This window comes from Cupressus sempervirens, chromosome 7 (genome assembly GCF_028749045.1).
Source record: "Cupressus sempervirens isolate cs-2001-9-10 chromosome 7, ASM2874904v1, whole genome shotgun sequence".
Classification (NCBI taxonomy): domain Eukaryota; kingdom Viridiplantae; phylum Streptophyta; class Pinopsida; order Cupressales; family Cupressaceae; genus Cupressus; species Cupressus sempervirens.
Window position 1 is genome coordinate 211762157 of NC_143124.1, and position 18099 is coordinate 211780255.

The following is an 18099-nucleotide window of genomic DNA, read 5'->3' on the forward strand; positions in this document are numbered from 1 at the left end:
TAAATCATTCTTTTACTAATTTGCAAAAGTGTATCATTATATTAATATGATACAAATCTATGGTAAAATAGAATTTCTAAGTTAGATAGTTGTTTTACTAATTTGTAGAACAGTATAATTATATTAGTACAATATATATCAGTGGTAAAATACCTGGATAGCTTATTGGGCCCTCTGATATCCTGAGCAGCTGATGATATTATATATTGTGGAGACCTACTACCTTTGATCTTACTACAACATTGGAAAATTAAACTAGCATTCAAGTTAAATCGTTCTTTTACTAATTTTCAAAAGTGTATCATTATATTAATATACAATAGAAATTTATGGTAAAATAGCATTCAAAGTTAAATAGTTCTTTTACTAATTTGTAGAACACCATAATTATATTAGTGAAGTATATATCAGTGGTAAAATACCTGGGCAGTTTACTGGGCCCTCTTAAAACCTGAGCAGCTGATGTTCTATGCAGTCCCGCTGATACTTTGTGCTCACAAGGAAGTCTAATATTCTAGAATGTTAGCGCAGAGAATAAGAGAATGTTAATACATTATGTGCCCAAAGAGAATTTAAAATCGAGTAGCCTAAGCTCACAGAGAATGTAAATGCATTTCTAAAAGAATTCTTTCAGCGTATGTTATATTAATAGATGTTTTTTCCCCTCGAACAACTTGATTTTGAAATTGACAATTTGCTGTCATATGTGCCATTCCTTTCAAAATCCGGGTTGTTTTTAGAATTTGCAAATTGCTTGACCTATGACTTTCAAAGCCTATAATTTGATTGGTCGACAGTTGATTGTGTGGTTTCCAAGAGCATATTTTGAATTGATGTTGCATTAGTTGTCTGATTTAGATGGATTTGGCATTGCAGGTACTCCAATTTTGCTTGTCAAAGACTCAAACTTTGCTTGTCGAAAACTACAATGAAAGATCCCTGATGGAAGCCCTTGCTGATCAAGCAGATTTCTGATTTATAAAGCCAAATAATAAATCCAATGCAGTTCCAAGGAGCTTACATCCAACAATGATGCCAAATTGGATGGTGAATAATGAACATGAATCAAGGATACATCTGAGGCTGAATACAAGCATTCCCTATATTCCACGTGGGGTGTACCTATTGTAAATGGCGAACCTAAGAATGCAAGGATCACATCCCAGCTAAAAGAATCAATTTGCAACACTGAAACTATAAATCTGCAACCTGAATCCACAATAAAGAATGGTGTATTCTATCTTTGATAAAAACGCACACTGTCTGAAGAATCCAATGCCAATAACTGCTGAGGGCTACGTCCCAGCCAATCCAAAACCTGGGGTTTGCGTCCCAGATGAAGAATTGCTCTCTCAGAGCCAATTCACAAAAACAAGCTTTTCAATATGCAAAAGATAATAAGAAATTAGGTCTCCATCTCCTTATATCTCCTTCCAACTATAAATCGAACCCTAAAAGGAAATTACACTTTTCCGTTTAAATAAAATATAATAAAATAACATTTTCCCAATTAAAGTCGTCCATGCTATAGGAAAAACATTACTTTATTAAAATTCCATAGTTGAAGGCACCAAAAAGTCTACAGATAGTAAAAATCATGTATAATAATTCGAGACCTTTCCAACGAGCTATAACACATAGGTGTACCTGATCAACTGAAGCCAGAATCCCCTTATTACTCCAAAATGGTTATATTATTAACCTTATTTTAATTTATTTAATCACCAACTTACGAAATATTTAAATATATTAAAATATTTTCCAAATGATGCCAAAAGGCCCAAAATGACCAATCAAACATGAATCTGACCTTGTCACCTGTTTGTGACTGATGTCGGACAAGATGGGTCAACTGACAGTCCATCCCTAAAATCTAGGGATGCTCCTAAAAAGTAGGAGACAGCCCCAATCAACCAAAATTGAGTCCCAATGACTCTCCCCTACTGTGTGCACCTCTGAGAGAACAGTCATTGAACTGGGAGTTCCTCCTAAAAAATAGGAATGCCTCCTAAAAAATAGGAGATGCACTCTAAGTCTCCAAAACGTTCGCCGAGGTCTCCAAATGCCTCCTAGTCAATCCCTATAAATTAGGAATCCCTCCTAAATTGTAGAAAACTGTTGTCTACTGCTCCAAACTACTTGGGAAGCTCATGCATGACTCTCAAAGCCCCTAGGTTGGTTCCCTTTACGCTCTGTTGGCTTATGGGAACCAGAGAATAGACCAACCCTGCTAGAAATGTTGTCACTAACGAAGGGCAGAAATTGGGGACATGACAGTCCTCCCTTCCCAAAGATTGCTTGTCCTCAAGCAATGTCAATCCAACTCCACAAACATCAAGCAAGTCCATACCATAACCAAGAATGATCCCAGGATCCCAAGCCATCTTGGAAGGTTTGTAGTTCCATCTTCTAGAAACATTGTCCTGCACTACACCCAAACAAGTAACCTCCTGAAAACCCCCTGAAGGAAGAGCAATCAAATACTGTACCAACTCTGTCAACTCCTCAATAAACTGCTCTCCGAAAGAACCAAACTGGAACTCTAAAGGCAGAAACTCTAGTAAGCCTACATTGGCTTCCACATCCTCAACTGTTGAACTGCAAATCCAAGTGATTACAGGATTCCAAATCCGCCTCAAAAGGGAACCACCATGCTGACACTTCGTCACTCTGATATAAATATTAGTGAACCACAAGTTGTGAAGCAATTCATTAGGACCCTGAAGCACCAATGTATCAATGAGACCAGGGCCCGGATCCCAAACCAAAATACCAAATGTGCTGAATGAGATGAAGAAGTATCTCAACCGCACTCCATGAAACATACAATAAAGCAGACCAGCAAGGTGTGAAAGTGAATTCCCATAAACCAGTATTCCAACCCACATGACCACCTAACAATGCTGCTATAATTCTGACCAGCAACTCGAATGATATCATAGACGTCATCATACCAATGCCAAACAACAAATGTCCCAAAGAAACACTCCTCAATGCCCTCATACTGAATCATGGATGTAGTCAATGCCAAGTCAAGTAGTAAATGATTCCAGCTTGGATAGCCACTAGTCCATAAGGAATCGAAGACTATGGAGTCACCAATCAACAAGGATACCACTGCCATATCAATGGATGTAGATGACAAACTCGAAGATGAAGTATGTATGCCATCATGAGAAAAATCAAAGCATGTGTCATTTGTACCCAACATTGTAGGATTATCAATTCCTGAATCCCATATCGATCTCAGAAATGTTGCTCCACCCAACCACTGCACTACTCTAATGTAAACATCTATATACCAAAAGTGAAGCAACTCAACATGAATCCACTGAAGAAATGCCCAACACATGTTGATACCAAGATCCCAAATCTTTGCACTCTCACATCCCTCCGGCATGTTGATGCTCATTATGTTGCTATTGTGAAACTGTACCTCATCTAACCAACTTAGAACTTCACTCCAAATGAAGCCACAAATACTACCAACAACCAATGCTGTTAAGAATTCACAAATAAGCCAATCATCGGCAAGGAAAGTTTGTTGAATACTTTTCCATGTCCTCCAAACAGCTGCTGCAACTTTACCTATATTTCCACAAATTAGTGTGCCTTCATTAAAGGTTGTTAAGTAAATGTTTTGTTTAATCATGTAACCAACAAAGTCCCTTATATTCTGATCTTGAAAGCCCAATGTAATATTTAAAAAGTCTGAATCTTCAATCAAAAGGTACATCGCTGCCCTATCATATGGAAGAGGTGATAAACCCATTGATGAATGAGAGATGTTTCTAATTCTCAACAAAGACAGGCTCTTTGTGGTTGGTCCACTAGGTATGCAACTTAATATATCATCGACTCTTGGTAGGGAAGGATCAACTTCACACTTGAACACCCCAACTTGAATGTAACCAACCCAAGGTTCAAAGTTTGACTCATGAGATGAAAGAGAATTGTTGTTCAAAGTCAGAAAATCAGAAGTATGTTCATACCTTTCCACAATGTTTTTGCGGTCTTCTCTTGCCTCTCCTTCCAAGGTAGGTGACTCCTCTAAAGGTGCTGGTCCATGGGGTGTGTTCAAACGAATATAACACGTCCCATTAACTGCCTTAACTGCCCAAAATCTGATCCATACCTCTATCTCCATAACTAATATGTTTTCCATTACTAACAAACTCCAAGGTGTAGTATGTCAAACAAACCAAACATTATCAAAATGCAATATCTTCTTAGTAAGCAGCCTCTTAGTCTCGCTAATCATCTCTTTAAGACAAGATGCTTCATATGATCTTAACAATTGTCCTTCCATTGTAGATGATGCATGACTAACCAAATCGGAATCAACAATGTTCCATTCCACAAAAATGAAAATAACACTTGTGGCTGGTCCATCAAATGTGAAACTAATATCATCATTGTTTGGAGCCTTTAAGGAGCTCTTTAAAAGAGGAACCTCATAAACTTCATGATGCAAACTAGACCAAACTGAGTTTTCTAAATCATAACTCTTTTCCTCTTCACACATCTCAACATGCTCTTCTTGTGGACTTACCTCAAGAAGCTCTTCCCTTGTATGCTCAACATCCTCACTTTCTTCCCTTGGAAGAAATAACGATCTAATGTATGACTCTCTTCGTCTTCTTGCATTATCAACCTGATTGCATCTTTCCTTGACCTCTTGTAAGTGTTTTCTTGCTTAGGCAGCAAGCATCTTGGCCTTCTTAGCTCTATGTGACCATCCATTGCACGTCTCTTGAGCCTTTTTCACATCTTCCAAGGTGGGGTAAACACAATCAGAACATTTGTGGTTTGAATCCACAATATAAATCTCATGTGCAACACACTTAACCTGAGTACCATCATAGAAAGACTCAACAACCCCATTACCTTCATGTGAAATGGATGATACCACATGACTAGAGCTACTGTTGCAAAAATTAGAATAGGTATCAGACCTTGGAGACATGCTTTCAGCATCCGTAATGGACTGATCCATGATTGTAATCTCTTCCATTTTGTGATCAACTTGATGAATCAATGGTGTGCTATGTGTCTCCTCCTGATCTAGAGTTATTTCTTCTTTAGGAATCCCACATGATGACTAATTTTTGTTTTTCATAGGCTGCAACTCAAATGATAACACATCTTCATGCCTTTCTTCTGCATACCCTGCAAGTGACTGATCCATTATGGTGTTTTTATCATGAACATGGATAGGTTGACACAAATCTTCTTTCTCACATAAAAACATATCATCAACTATGGCATGGTATTCCTTTTTTGCAAGCTTAACCTTATGAAAAAATTTTGGATGCATGTCAATGTAATCTTTGAAATGAAAGTTCTCTCTAACATATTGAGGAAGAGTATTATACTCCTCAAGTATGCTAATTACTTCTGTTTTCCTGTCCAGTGGCAATGGATCCTTTCTAGAAGATGATGATGATCCACTAGCATGTCCAAATTTCCTTGACATAGAATCATTGAACTGCTGCAATTGAAGCTTGAATTTTTGTTGTGACTGTTCCCATTCTTTCTACAAGGTTATATCTCTTAACAATTTTGCCATAATGAACTACCACGCTGACCAACTGAAACTAACATGCTAGAGCAAAAATCAACCCTGTACTACTAAAAACTAACATGCAAAGCGAAATCCCAACAGGCTGGCAAAATCAAGGCTCTGATACCACTGAAAGATCCCTGATGGATGCCCTAGCTAATCAGGCAGATTTCTAATTTATAAAGCCAAATAATAAATCCAATGCAATTCCAAGGAACTTACATCCAACAATGATGCCAAATTGGATGGTGAATAATGAACATGAATCAAGGATACATCTGAGGCTGAATACAAGCATTCCCTATATTCCACGTGGGGTGTACTTGCTGCAAATGGCGGCCCTAAGACTGCAAGGATCACGTCCCAGCTGAAAGAATCAATCTACAACGCTGAAACCATAAATCTGCAACCTGAATCCATAATAAAAAATGGCGTACTCTATCCCTAATAGCAACGAACACTGTCTGAAGAATCCAATGCCAATAACTACTAAGGGCTACATCCCAACCAATCCAAAACCTGGGGTTTGCGTCCCAGATGAAGAATTGCTCTCTTAGAGACAATTCACAAAAACAAGCTTTTCAATATGCAAAAGATAATAAGAAATTAAATCTCCATCTCCTTATATCCCCTTCCAACTGTAAATCGAACCCTAAAGGGAAATTACACTTTGCCCTTTAAATAAAATATAATAAAATAACATTTTTCCAATTAAAGTCGTCCATGCTATAGGAAAAACGTTACTTTATTGAAATTCCATAGCTGAAGGCACCAAAAAGTCTACAGATAGTAAAAATCATGTATAATAATTCGAGACCTTTCCAACGAGCTATAACACATAGGTGTACCTGATCAACTGAAGCCAGAATCCCCTTATTACTCCAAAATGGTTATATTATTAACCTTATTTTAATTTATTTAATCACCAACTTACGAAATATTTAAATATATTAAAATATTTCCCAAATGGTCCCAAAAGGCCCAAAATGACCAATCAAACATGAATCTGACCTTGTCACCTGTCTATGACTGATGCCGAACAAGATGGGTCAACTGACAGTCCATCCCTAAAATCTAGGGATGCTCCTAAAAAGTAGGAGACAGCCCCGATCAACCAAAATTGAGTCTCAATGACTCTCCCCTACTGTGTGCACCTCTGAGAGAACTGTCGCTGAACTGGGAATTCCTCCTAAAAAATAGGAATGCCTCCTAAAAAATAGGAGATGCACTCTAAGTCTCCAAAACGTTCGCCGAGGTCTCCAAATGCCTCCTAGACCACTCCTAGTCAATCCCTACAAATTAGGAATCCCTCCTAAATTGTAGGAAACTATTGTCTACTGCTCCAAACTACTTGGGAAGCTCATGCATGACTCTCAAAGCCCCTGGGTTGGTTCCCTCTACGCTCTGCTAGCCTATGGGAACCAGAGAATAGACCAACCCTGCTAGATATGTTGTCACTAAGGAAGGGCAGAAATTGGGGACATGACATACAATTCCATCATTTGGGTTGAAAATTTGTCAGAGATGGGATGATTTATTCAAGAACTGCTTATTTATTTATATCTATATACGTGCTGGAAGTTGAACAATTGTACAATAGTAATTACTTGAGAAGCACGTAGGAAGTTGATGTCTTGTCCATGAGTTTGGACAACTTTTTTTTGTAAAATTGTACAATTTGAAATACAATATTTTATACATGCTTCTTTATATTGTGTAAAGAGTAATTTGAGTAATGAAAACTAACATTTTATCTTGTTGTAAATGTAAGAACCCCTAGCCAGTTATAGTTCAACAATTAACCCTTAACACCACAATTACCTTGACTAATCAGTAGTCTAACATTTAGTCAAATAGTTGGTTAGCAATTCAGTTATCATAGTATGTGTTTAAATTTAACCATAATTGAAAATACTGAATTTTAGATAATAATACTGAACTTTGGCTAAGTAAACAATAACGAATCTCTTCCCTTTATTTTAAAACAATTGCCATTCATATGCTTAGTTCTGATATATAAACCCACTTGTAATTTATTGCCGCAATTGAAATCAAATAAAATCCTGAAACCAATTAAAAATCACTAGAACCTGATTCGCACAGTCAACATTTGAAATAATTGGCAATGCTTTCCAAGTCTTGGTGCTGGCTTTGACCTCTTATTGGCAGAATTTGTAATAACCTTGGCCTGTTTATGGTTAAATCACACAACAATTTTCTTTCAAACTCTAAAGTTTGACATTTCGTCAAACACTTGTATAACAACTTTGTTATTTCTATTAATAATGCTGATCAATATGTATTTGTCTCTTCAATTCAATTTTTTTGCAAGGAATATTGATACAAATTATAAATTACAATGCCAAATAGATTTGCAAGAATTGAATTCACTAATCCTCACTTTACAACAATTAATTCAATGCATCAATGTAATTACAATCAGACATCTAGTTTATTCAATGCAAATTCTGATTGCTAACATAACCGATGGCAACTAGAAATTACAAACATTCAAAATATGGTTATGAAGAACCTGATTTGAAGCAAACTGTAAACTCCCAAGCCAATGCAGCATCCACTACCAATATGACTTTCTTAACCCCCAAAACACAGGTCTGTATGCTTGAATGTAGACTCTTACAGTCCAAAAGTCAACACCACCCTTGTAAGAACAATTTGCAAGCACCAGACTTCAAACCGTAGCACTTAGGAAATATTTGTGGGCCAATGGACATTAGTGCAGGTCTGAAATATATAATTGCAAACCCAGATATCAACTTGCAGCCCTCAGAGATGAACCCCAGGGCTCAGAAACCAGTTCGCAGCCACCAAGAAGAAACTCATAGAGCCCAAATAATATCAAATGCTAACGCAAGGAGGTAGACGGCAGCCACAAATATGCATAATAATCTTCCAAATGAAATTGTAGGTAGGAATGATCAGAGCCAATCACATTTCCCATTAGCCATGCAAAGAAGTAATTGATCAATCTCCAATCTGCTTCTTAATTGCAGTCGCTACAGCCAAGAAGCTACAACCCCAATTGATTTCTTCCAGCTACAGGAAGATAAATAATTCGCAGAATTATTTCCACAATACTTCAGCTGTGGAATCAAAGCACAACTCAAAACCAAAACCATTTTACTTCAGCAAGGCTACAAAACCTCAAACTTAGAATTGTCACAAAGACAACAAAGCAAAGACATAAATAAATAACCTGATGCTTTACTCATCAAATGGGCTCATATATATAATCTCCAAATGGCACAAAGTTTCCCAAATGAACCTAGGTCTATCCTACCAAAACTACATAATTTCACCAATCTCCAACCACCCTACCACCCATTTGCAAATACTATAACACTAAACCAATAGTTCAATTCAATTGGTCACATAGAGATGCCCCACTAGGGCTTAAAATTTCTTCTAGCTTACTAGAAATTTGGGTATGAAACAAACTTTATTTGAGAGGGCACATCTGTTATTGGTCCTAAGTTAATAGATTACTAAGAGGGGGTGAATCACTAATCAGCGACACAATCAATTTTTTCAACCTCTTTAATCTTTAACTGATAAACAACTTTACAATAGTAAACTAAAGCATCCATCACAAGAAATCATTCACAGATTTGACACAAATTTTGGTTATGCAGAGACCCAACTTGGATCAAAAACACAACGAACACTAGTACCCACAAATAATTGTACTCTTTTGAAGTATGCACTATGGGGAGTTTAACCCTGTTAAGAGTTACAAAGGCCACGCTGTTACGATATTTATCCCTAGCCCTATTAGGAGCTTTACCCTGTTAGAGGTAACCTTGTTAAAGGGCTTTGAGCACCAGCTAAAGTGCCACCCTATTGAAGGATTTACAACAAGGACCTGTAATGATCCACCTAGTTAACGAATTTCACTTGTTACAACTGTTAGGGAACAATAGAAAGAATGATCTGTGAAACAACAATACCTCTCTCTGGTCAGATCCACTTAAGCTCGAAGTCACTTCTCAACACTCCTCTTCTTCCTAGTTGGATCACACCTTCCATTTCTTCACTACACAAACTAGACCACAATCGACAACATCACACATGTTTAGCTTTCACCTATTAATACTAGTTCTCCATTTCCACTAACTTAACCAAACCCTAAATGTATTACTCTTGTGAAATTCAAATATCCCACTCAAATCCAACCACCATAAGCCAATATCTTATGTTACAAACCACTTCACATTTAATGTTCCCAATTTTGAGTTGTGGCAGATTTGATGGATTCAGTTTATTATTGGGTCCTTATAGGCTAATACTGGTGTTTAGAGGACCTTGTGGACTTATTAGGCTCTCTAGTGGGCTATGGTGGGTTTTGGCTCTATTTTGAGGGGCATACTATTTATAGTAAGTCAACAATTAATTTTGATGAGCTCAAATGAGTTAGGAGTTGAGTGATGCTCTCAATTTTTTATTTTTCGCTTTTGGTTTGGACTCCAAGAATCTTGGAGGGGGTATCTATTTTCAGTAAGTCACCCCATTAGGTTCATTCATTGTCTTTTGTCATAAGAATCACTCGTGTTGTCAAATGTAATAACCCTAGTTGGTTATAGTTCAAAAACACACAAATTTTCTTGGCTAAGTAGTTGTTTGACAATTCATCAAACACTCAACAAGCAAGCATGTGATATTATCACTTACACAAATGAATTGATAACCATATGTGGTAGCTTTGATATTTGAGATTTTTAGAAAGATTATAGAATGTAGTAGATCAGCAAAAGGATAGACAACTAAAATGCCACTAAATTTCCTTTGCAATTTATTCCATTTAAGTTGTTGCATAGTTCATCTATATAGCAATCTCAAAATAACTACAACAAGCCAAGCAATTTCAGTTTAGTTATTGTCTCACATCAATAACATTCACTAGGCAAAATACAAATATGCAATGATGAGAAGTTGGAAAGAAATGTTTCCAGCCTGACCCTCAGCAAGCTACAAGTATGGATATATAATAAAATAGAACCTAGAAGTAATTGTTGGTGAATATTTGCACCAAAATCTCACTCATGTTCAATTTCCAAAAGTGCAATTAGCACCAAATCAAATAACAGTACGCTTCCAAATTTTTAAGCGCTTAATCTCCTCACTCCCAAAAATGAAGATCACAAACTTCTAAAATGGAAACTCGAGCCTTTAAAAAGGTCAAACTAGAGATAACCAGCTACCAAGAATTCCCAACACTAGTTTGAATTTCTCTCACAGCCCTTTCCCAGATAGTCGTAGAAATTCCACAATCCCAAATCGATGCCCAATTTTGGCATCCAATATACGCTATCACTTGCTTGCAGCCAGTCCTTTCTCAGTAATAAATAGTGGTGAATTTCACTCTATGGTGCGAAATATAATCAGTCACAAAAAAGGCCCAACCTCCTATTGAAACATCTAATAATTTGCAGGTGGAAATCCCACCCCAGAGATAGGATGCCAGATCGCTGGATTGTTTCCCAAGCATTTCTAGAACAGATTAATTGTAATAGTGCTAGTCATCCAAACACAGTTTCAAACCCCTACTCACTAACTCTCTAGTAGATAGTAATCTCAATTTGGATAATCCAAAACAGACGGAAAAATTAATCCAATTCAATTTACATCAGCATTGAATTGAATTGCATCTCAAATAATTTGCAAAATTCAATTCCTAGCTCTTCTATACCTTAGCAGTAGAATGGTCAAATAACTCGAAACAAAAACCCTTTTACCTCATCACGGGTATTAAAAATCAAAATCTCAGAAAAAAATCACAAGACAACAAAAGAAAATAGATAATCGGATGCTTTTCTCATCAAACAGGCTCATATTTATAATCTCTGGCACAAGTTTCCCAAACGTAACTCCACTTAAGAAGCTTCCTCAACACAACATCATTTTATAACATTTAATATAAATAAAGTGCCTTATAATGTATACTTAATAATTAATTAATAAATATGAACCCGCACAATAAATAGCTCCATCCATTGTAGGCAATGACCAACTGCCAACACTACCATCTGCACTACCAAATATGGGGACTGCCCGAATCGGACTTACTAAAAATAGTAAAACCACCATTGAGACCCTCAAATCACACTATTAGCTCACATGGGTCATTCTGATTAACTAAATCAACTGTAGGAGCTCGCCAAAAATGGGGACATTACAGTCCTCCCACCCTGAGTTTGCTTGTCCTCAAGCAATCTGACAATGCACTAAAACCTCCACTAGGATCTCATATGAAGCATCTGACATTCATGTCGCCATAACTAGATTCTATAACATCATCATCAATACAACTAACTGAACATGTCAAACTGAATCAAACCTGACTGTAGATGTCGCCAGAGTGAACATCTCATAGGGAAGCAACTTGATAAGTTGACAAAGCTTGCTTCCCCAAACTGCGCAAAGTGAGCTGCCACACACACTGACATACCCAACTGAACTGTGCACCTAAAAAGGATCGTGCACATGATAGTGAAAAGAAAAACCATATGTACCTGGCATCATGTACACATCCCAAAACTCCACTAGGAGCCCTATCTGAAATCTTGATGCACTAGAAAGATCCCAAATATTGAACTCAGCTTCACCACCAACCCTACCAAAGATGTAGCTAAAGGAGAACTTGGTGCAACATGAGGTTCTTTGCTACTGTCGGCAAATGCATTTATCCCAACAATACTTTCACGACAATAGATGTACCCACATCCTCATCATAATCTGTAGTTAGAGGAACATCACCAATTATTGTTATATGAAACTAGATGGTGTCTGCAAATGGTGTAAACTGAGCCCAGCTCCATTCAGGTGAGTGATCAACATCAACCTCAAAAAGTGAATTGTCATAAAATAATGTTGAATCCATCTCAAACAAAGGATTATCCATAAAGTAAATCTCAAGATCTATTCTATCAGCAATGCACACCTGAACATCCAAGGTATTGCAGCTAAGTACCTTATTGGATGGCTCATCTATCATCGAAGTAATTGTTGATATGACAATATCATCACATACTCTTACCTCCACTATCCTTGCATCACCATCAAATGCATGATCCTAAGAACTCATGCCAACAACTGCATCATTTGACTCATCCTGACATGAATTCCAATCACACCCTTCATCCAACATTTCCAACACTAACATGTGGTAACTCAAAAGGAGTGTCATGCACATTTGTAGCTACTACTGTATTATCACAATGCCAAGAATTTTGATTGTTGTCATGCAAATCAGAACCAATATCCACGCTATCTCCTTGCGTTCTCAGAAACCTATAAAAACAAAATCCATGTACATAGCTGCCCTGTCAATTATTATCAGATCTGAAAACATTGCTTCCATCTTCTTTTTTTATGTTGTTTAGGCCTTTCCATGCTTTCCACCAAGGCATTTGTTTGCTCCTTGACATTTCTTCAAGTATAGTGCCTACCTAGAATAAACCTCCTATCTCTTCCATGAACGTTGAATACCAAATCCCAAAATAATGCACTGATCAAATAGTCAACTAAGCTCAATTCCTGCAAACTGGCAGGAAACTGGTATGATACCAACGTAATAATCCCAATTAGTTATAGCTAAAACACACATAAAAATTGCTTCGTTAAGTAATTTTTTGACAATTTGTCAAACACTTGGCAAGCGAACTTGTGATATCACTTACACAATTGAATTGACAACCATACACGGTAGCTTTGAATATTTGAGCTTTTTAGGAAGATTATAGAATGTGGTAGTTCACCAAATGGATAGTGTTTACCACATAGGTTAATTAAGAAATGCACACAATTAATGAACATGAAAAGTAACAGCAGTACTTCTTCATTCGCATATGCCAATAGATTATATCCAGAGCATAAGATGCTTTACAATGATCCCAAACGAGGTATAAATATTTCCCGCCGAACCTTCCCGAAGGGGTCCGTCGGCTACAAAATCTTTACCGACAACAACACCCTATCGGCTACACAATATCTACAGATGACATCATCCCCCCTACAAGAAAAAAGTCGTCTCCGGACGACAGTTACAAAATATCTGAGACAAATTAACAACCAAAATACATTAACTGACTAACTATAACAAGATAAATCTGCTTCTGTCACATGCCTTTCACATTTGTTTTGTGCCTGCACCAAACTGGTCTCCAACCCACGATGCATCTGTAGCCTTTGCCAACACAATACTATCTCCTTAGTCAAGCTGACCTTGATAGCCACCTGTGCTGCCAACTCTAGGTACACTGAGCCAAGTAATCCTGAACTGCCTTCAACTGGATGATCAACTCCTCTCGAGCTCTCTATGCATCCACCAAGATAGCCTCACATCCAACACCTACTCCGAGTGCCTCCAGTACACAGACACTCCATGCCTACAGTAACTCCAAGTCTTCATCAACTGGTCAGACTTCCCACGACTAATATCTGCAACAACTGGGAGTCGGGGTCGAGGGGCAATGCCCCCGCAGGGTCTTGGGGCAGCATGGAACACACAAAACCCACACCAAATTAGCACTCCGAAACCCACACAAAACTGCATGGAACACACTATTTCTGTGATTTTCTTCCAATTCCACAATCTTTTTGGCAACTACTTATGTCTACCCTTCCCTTTGGCATCATGCGTTACTCATTCTGAACTGTTTCAATCTGTCGTTTTTTTTTTTTTTGAGTCGCTCCTACCTATTGTATCTCTCTATCACTCGCAATTGCTCTAATGGTTTTGCCTTTGAAGCTGAAGATTAGTGCTGTCACTGCATCACCATGAAAACTTCATACAAAACACCCCACGGAGATTAAATCATAGCCCGCGAAAGACTAAAGCACCTCCCCAGCATATTGAAAACACCGTCTGCGGAAAAACAAAGCACAACCCGTGGAGATCTAACCCAGTCCGTGGAAATCTTCCCGCAGGTCACTAAGTGGCCGCGGCCACGCGTCCGCGGGACACCCAGTGTCCGCGAACACTAGGTCCACAGGACACTCAGTGTCCGCAGCCAAACGTCCACAGGACATCCAGTGTCTGCGGACACTGGGTCCACGGGACACTCAATGTCCGTGGCCAAACATCTGCGAGACACCCAGTGTCTACGGGCACACGTCCGCGGAAACAATTAAAGCCGCCATCACAAAAAGTCAAACCGCAACCAAAAACAGTCACCCACAGAGGAACCAACTCCGCAGAAGGAGAGGGAGCCATGGAGTTCAATCCGCAGAAGACAGGGAAAAGCTGCACTACGCCGAGGTTGGAAAAGTGAAGCCACCAATTAACAAGATGAGCCCGCGGACACCAAGATGCAATCCGCAGAGAATAGAAAGCCCTCCACACAACAAAACTCCGCTAGAGATAAAGGCAGGCCGCGGGGAACAAAAGACTTCCCGCGGAGAGACAGCCCGTGGAAAAGGTGCTCGCAGATCTGTCCGTGGAACAGTCTGCGGGGCCCTTGTCCGATCATTCTTTGGTTTCTTCTCTACTTTTCCATCAACCTTCGTTGTCTTCAGCTGTCTTTCTCCCTATGTGATTTTCTTTACTTCTCCCTCTTCCTCTCTGATTTTCTTCATATGTCCTTCCACTGTGGTTTTCTTCTTTACTTCCAGTGGCATTTTCTTCCCTTCTCTATCTTCCTCTGTGATTTTCTTCACTTCTCCTCCTTTTACTTTGTTTGCTTGCTTCCTCTTTTTCCTTTTCCAATGCATGCCCTTGCTTTGTTTAGTCTCAATTTTTTTCTCCACCATTTCATCGATTTCCATTTTCTCCGAGAGTTTTTGCTTTGTCTCTATTTTCATAGTAACCTCAATCTCCTTCTCTAATTCATTCTACTGCCGCTCCACTTTTTTCGAAGTTGACTCATCGGCCTCATCTCCCAAATTCATTGTTTGCAATGTGGCTTCATTATACTTGATTGTTTCCCCCTCACTGAATGTATGGGTAGGTGTGACATCCAACGGGGCATCCCCTCCTTTATCTTGGTGAATTCTCTTGAAAATTCATCTTCCCTCGGACCTTCCTCAATTGTCAATATGTTGCAGCTTTGGAACAGTTCGTAGTCCTCTATTTGCCAATGGTAGAGACCATTGACCAAATCCAAATCGTCATCTATTGATCCCACTCCCAACCGCAGGACTCCCTCCTAATCCGGTTCCATACGCTGCCTCCCTTCATCTTCCCCTTCGGAATCTAATGACAAAGCTTCTTCTCCCACCATCTGAGTGTGCAAATCAATGACAAATCGTTGGCCTTTACTTTCTAGTGACAAGGTGTTCTTCCAGTCGTGTCCGACTCTGGCTTGAATAAGCCATCCGCGACCAAGGATGGCATCGTATACTTTTCTCTTCAACGGGATCATGACAAAGTCCAGTAGGAATGGCTGTGTGCCAATTGCTACCGGCTGTGCCATCAGAATGCCCAAAGGTTTAATGTCGTGCCGATCCGCTGTGAGCAACTAAAATGTAGGGGGCCACACTGTCCCAACTTTTTTCAGGTCTCCTCAGGTAAGACATTTACGCTGGACCCTCTGTCAATTATTGTGTCTGTAAGAACATGTCCGAAGATCCCCATCTCAACGACCGTCGAATGTCGTCCAAATGTGAGGGCTAGCAACATTGGATCTTCTCCACCTGCAGCAATTTCCTTCCCTCTTCCTGGTTCTCCTGGTACCTTAGGAACTGACACAATATTTGTGAGAGCGAATCGAAGCTGACGCATCATAAGAAGCAAATCATTTATCTTAACCGGTATCTCCATTTGTAAAATCTGTCGTATGATGTTTTGTTCCGCAGCATTCCTTGCCGAGGTGCCGGTGGTGTCTTTTAGCTAAGAGGTCTTTGCCTGTGATGCCTTTTCAATCTCCGCCCGCGCTTCCCCTAGTTTCCTCTTTTCTTCTGCTGGGTCTGGGTACACTTTTGCTTGCCTCCACGTAATTGCGAGAACCTCCTCTTCGTCTGTCCCGACAGTGATCAAGTTTACTTCGTATTTTGGGCATTTGGCATCTTCATGGTCGCCGGGTTTGCACCACCTGCATAATAATTTCGGTGTGTTTTCCGTTGTACAATCCCATGCAAAATGACCCCACAAATTATATGCTTAGCATTGAACGATCGGTCGTCCGTTTGCATCATACTGGATTCGACTTCAGTTGCCATTGTTATTGTTATTATTCGCATTGTTATTGTTGTTTTGCCCTCTGCTATTATTCCTGTAACCACCCGAAGTCGCAAGATCAATGTTTGCATTTCCGTTCCCTCCTGACATGGAAGCTGTCTGTGCCAGAAACACCTATTGAGATCCTCTGGTTTTCATGTTGAAGGGACATTCTTTTATGGAATGTCCCATGATTTGGCAAATCTCGCAAAATTGGTTCTTTGGACAGGACCCTTTAGTATGACCTTTCGTCTTACATTCCATGCACCACAACTCACTTCCCTTTGTCTCCTTCTGCATGTTTTTAAATTCCTTCATCATACGGATCATGTCCTTCTGTAGGGCACGGACCTTCTTGCTCCTGTTTTCATCATCATTGCTATCCTCTCCCGAGGACGCATCGTCATCTGAGTCGGAGGAACTATTCTTCTTCTTTTTCGTCCTCTGCTCGCTTTCCAAGTTCATCGCTCTGTTGTATGTGTAATGATCCCATCTTTTAGCTCTCACGTTCTCCAAAGTCTAAGTGGAGGATAAGAAGAAATTAAATTAATTTCTTATAAAGTTATTCAATTAAATATTAAAAGGTGACTTTGTATTTAATTAATTTAATATTACAAGAGAGTAGCTTCTAAAGCATGTATTAATTATTGGAAGGACAGAAGTCTTTTGTGATTTAATTCATTATTGCCAGGGAGGAGTTTTTAGAGATTGCATTAATTATTGGAAGGAGGAAGCTTCTAGCTCTTGCAATTAATTAATGATTTAGTTCCTTCCAGAAGGATGAAGAAAAGGATAAATAGGGCTTAAAGTTTCATTGCTAATTATGGGATGATTATGACTTGCATTTGATAAGAGCTTGGATGTGTGAATCACACTCCCTTCTTTTGGCAATAGAGGACGTTCATTCTCTCTTGTAACATTCTAGACGTCATTCCCTTAGGGTTTGGCCTTTGGAATACATCTCTTTGTAATTGATTGCAGCATTCTCAGCATTAATATAATTTCAGCCTTGGTTCAGCTTTGGGCATTCCTGGGTGTCCATTACAGTGGTATCAGAGCTATTAGTCCTGCCATCCTGTGGAGTTCTTATAGGGAATTTGGAACAACGAGATAAAGGGAAAAGAGTTTGACAACATGTATACCAGTTCAGATCAAGAAAATGCAATGCTTAGGTTACTGAGTTCATTAAAGGAGCATAACAAGCGAATGGATAGACAAATGGATATGATGTTGCAACTTATGGCTAGACAGATGGGCATCAATATTGACAATCTGTATGTTGCTCCAGTGCAGAAAGAAGTTGTTTCCTCAAGTGGGATCGAGACACATATAGAGCCACCTAGCTATGATGCTGGTGATATGG

General features: G+C 38.9%; 1 protein-coding gene across 14 annotated transcripts in view; it reads right to left on the reverse strand.

Annotated features, from left to right (window-relative positions):
• Positions 1-18099, reverse strand: part of LOC149546234 (pentatricopeptide repeat-containing protein At2g03880, mitochondrial-like) — a 181566-nt gene that overhangs the window by 54101 nt on the left and 109366 nt on the right. For 5 of the 14 annotated variants that reach the window (XR_016353672.1, XR_016353680.1, XR_016353674.1 and 2 more), the window contains one exon: positions 7654-7751. The exons of the other annotated variants lie outside the window; for them this stretch is intronic. The gene's annotated coding sequence lies outside the window, so the exon portion shown is untranslated. The remainder of the gene's footprint in view (positions 1-7653; positions 7752-18099) is intronic. 14 annotated transcript variants of the gene reach the window in all.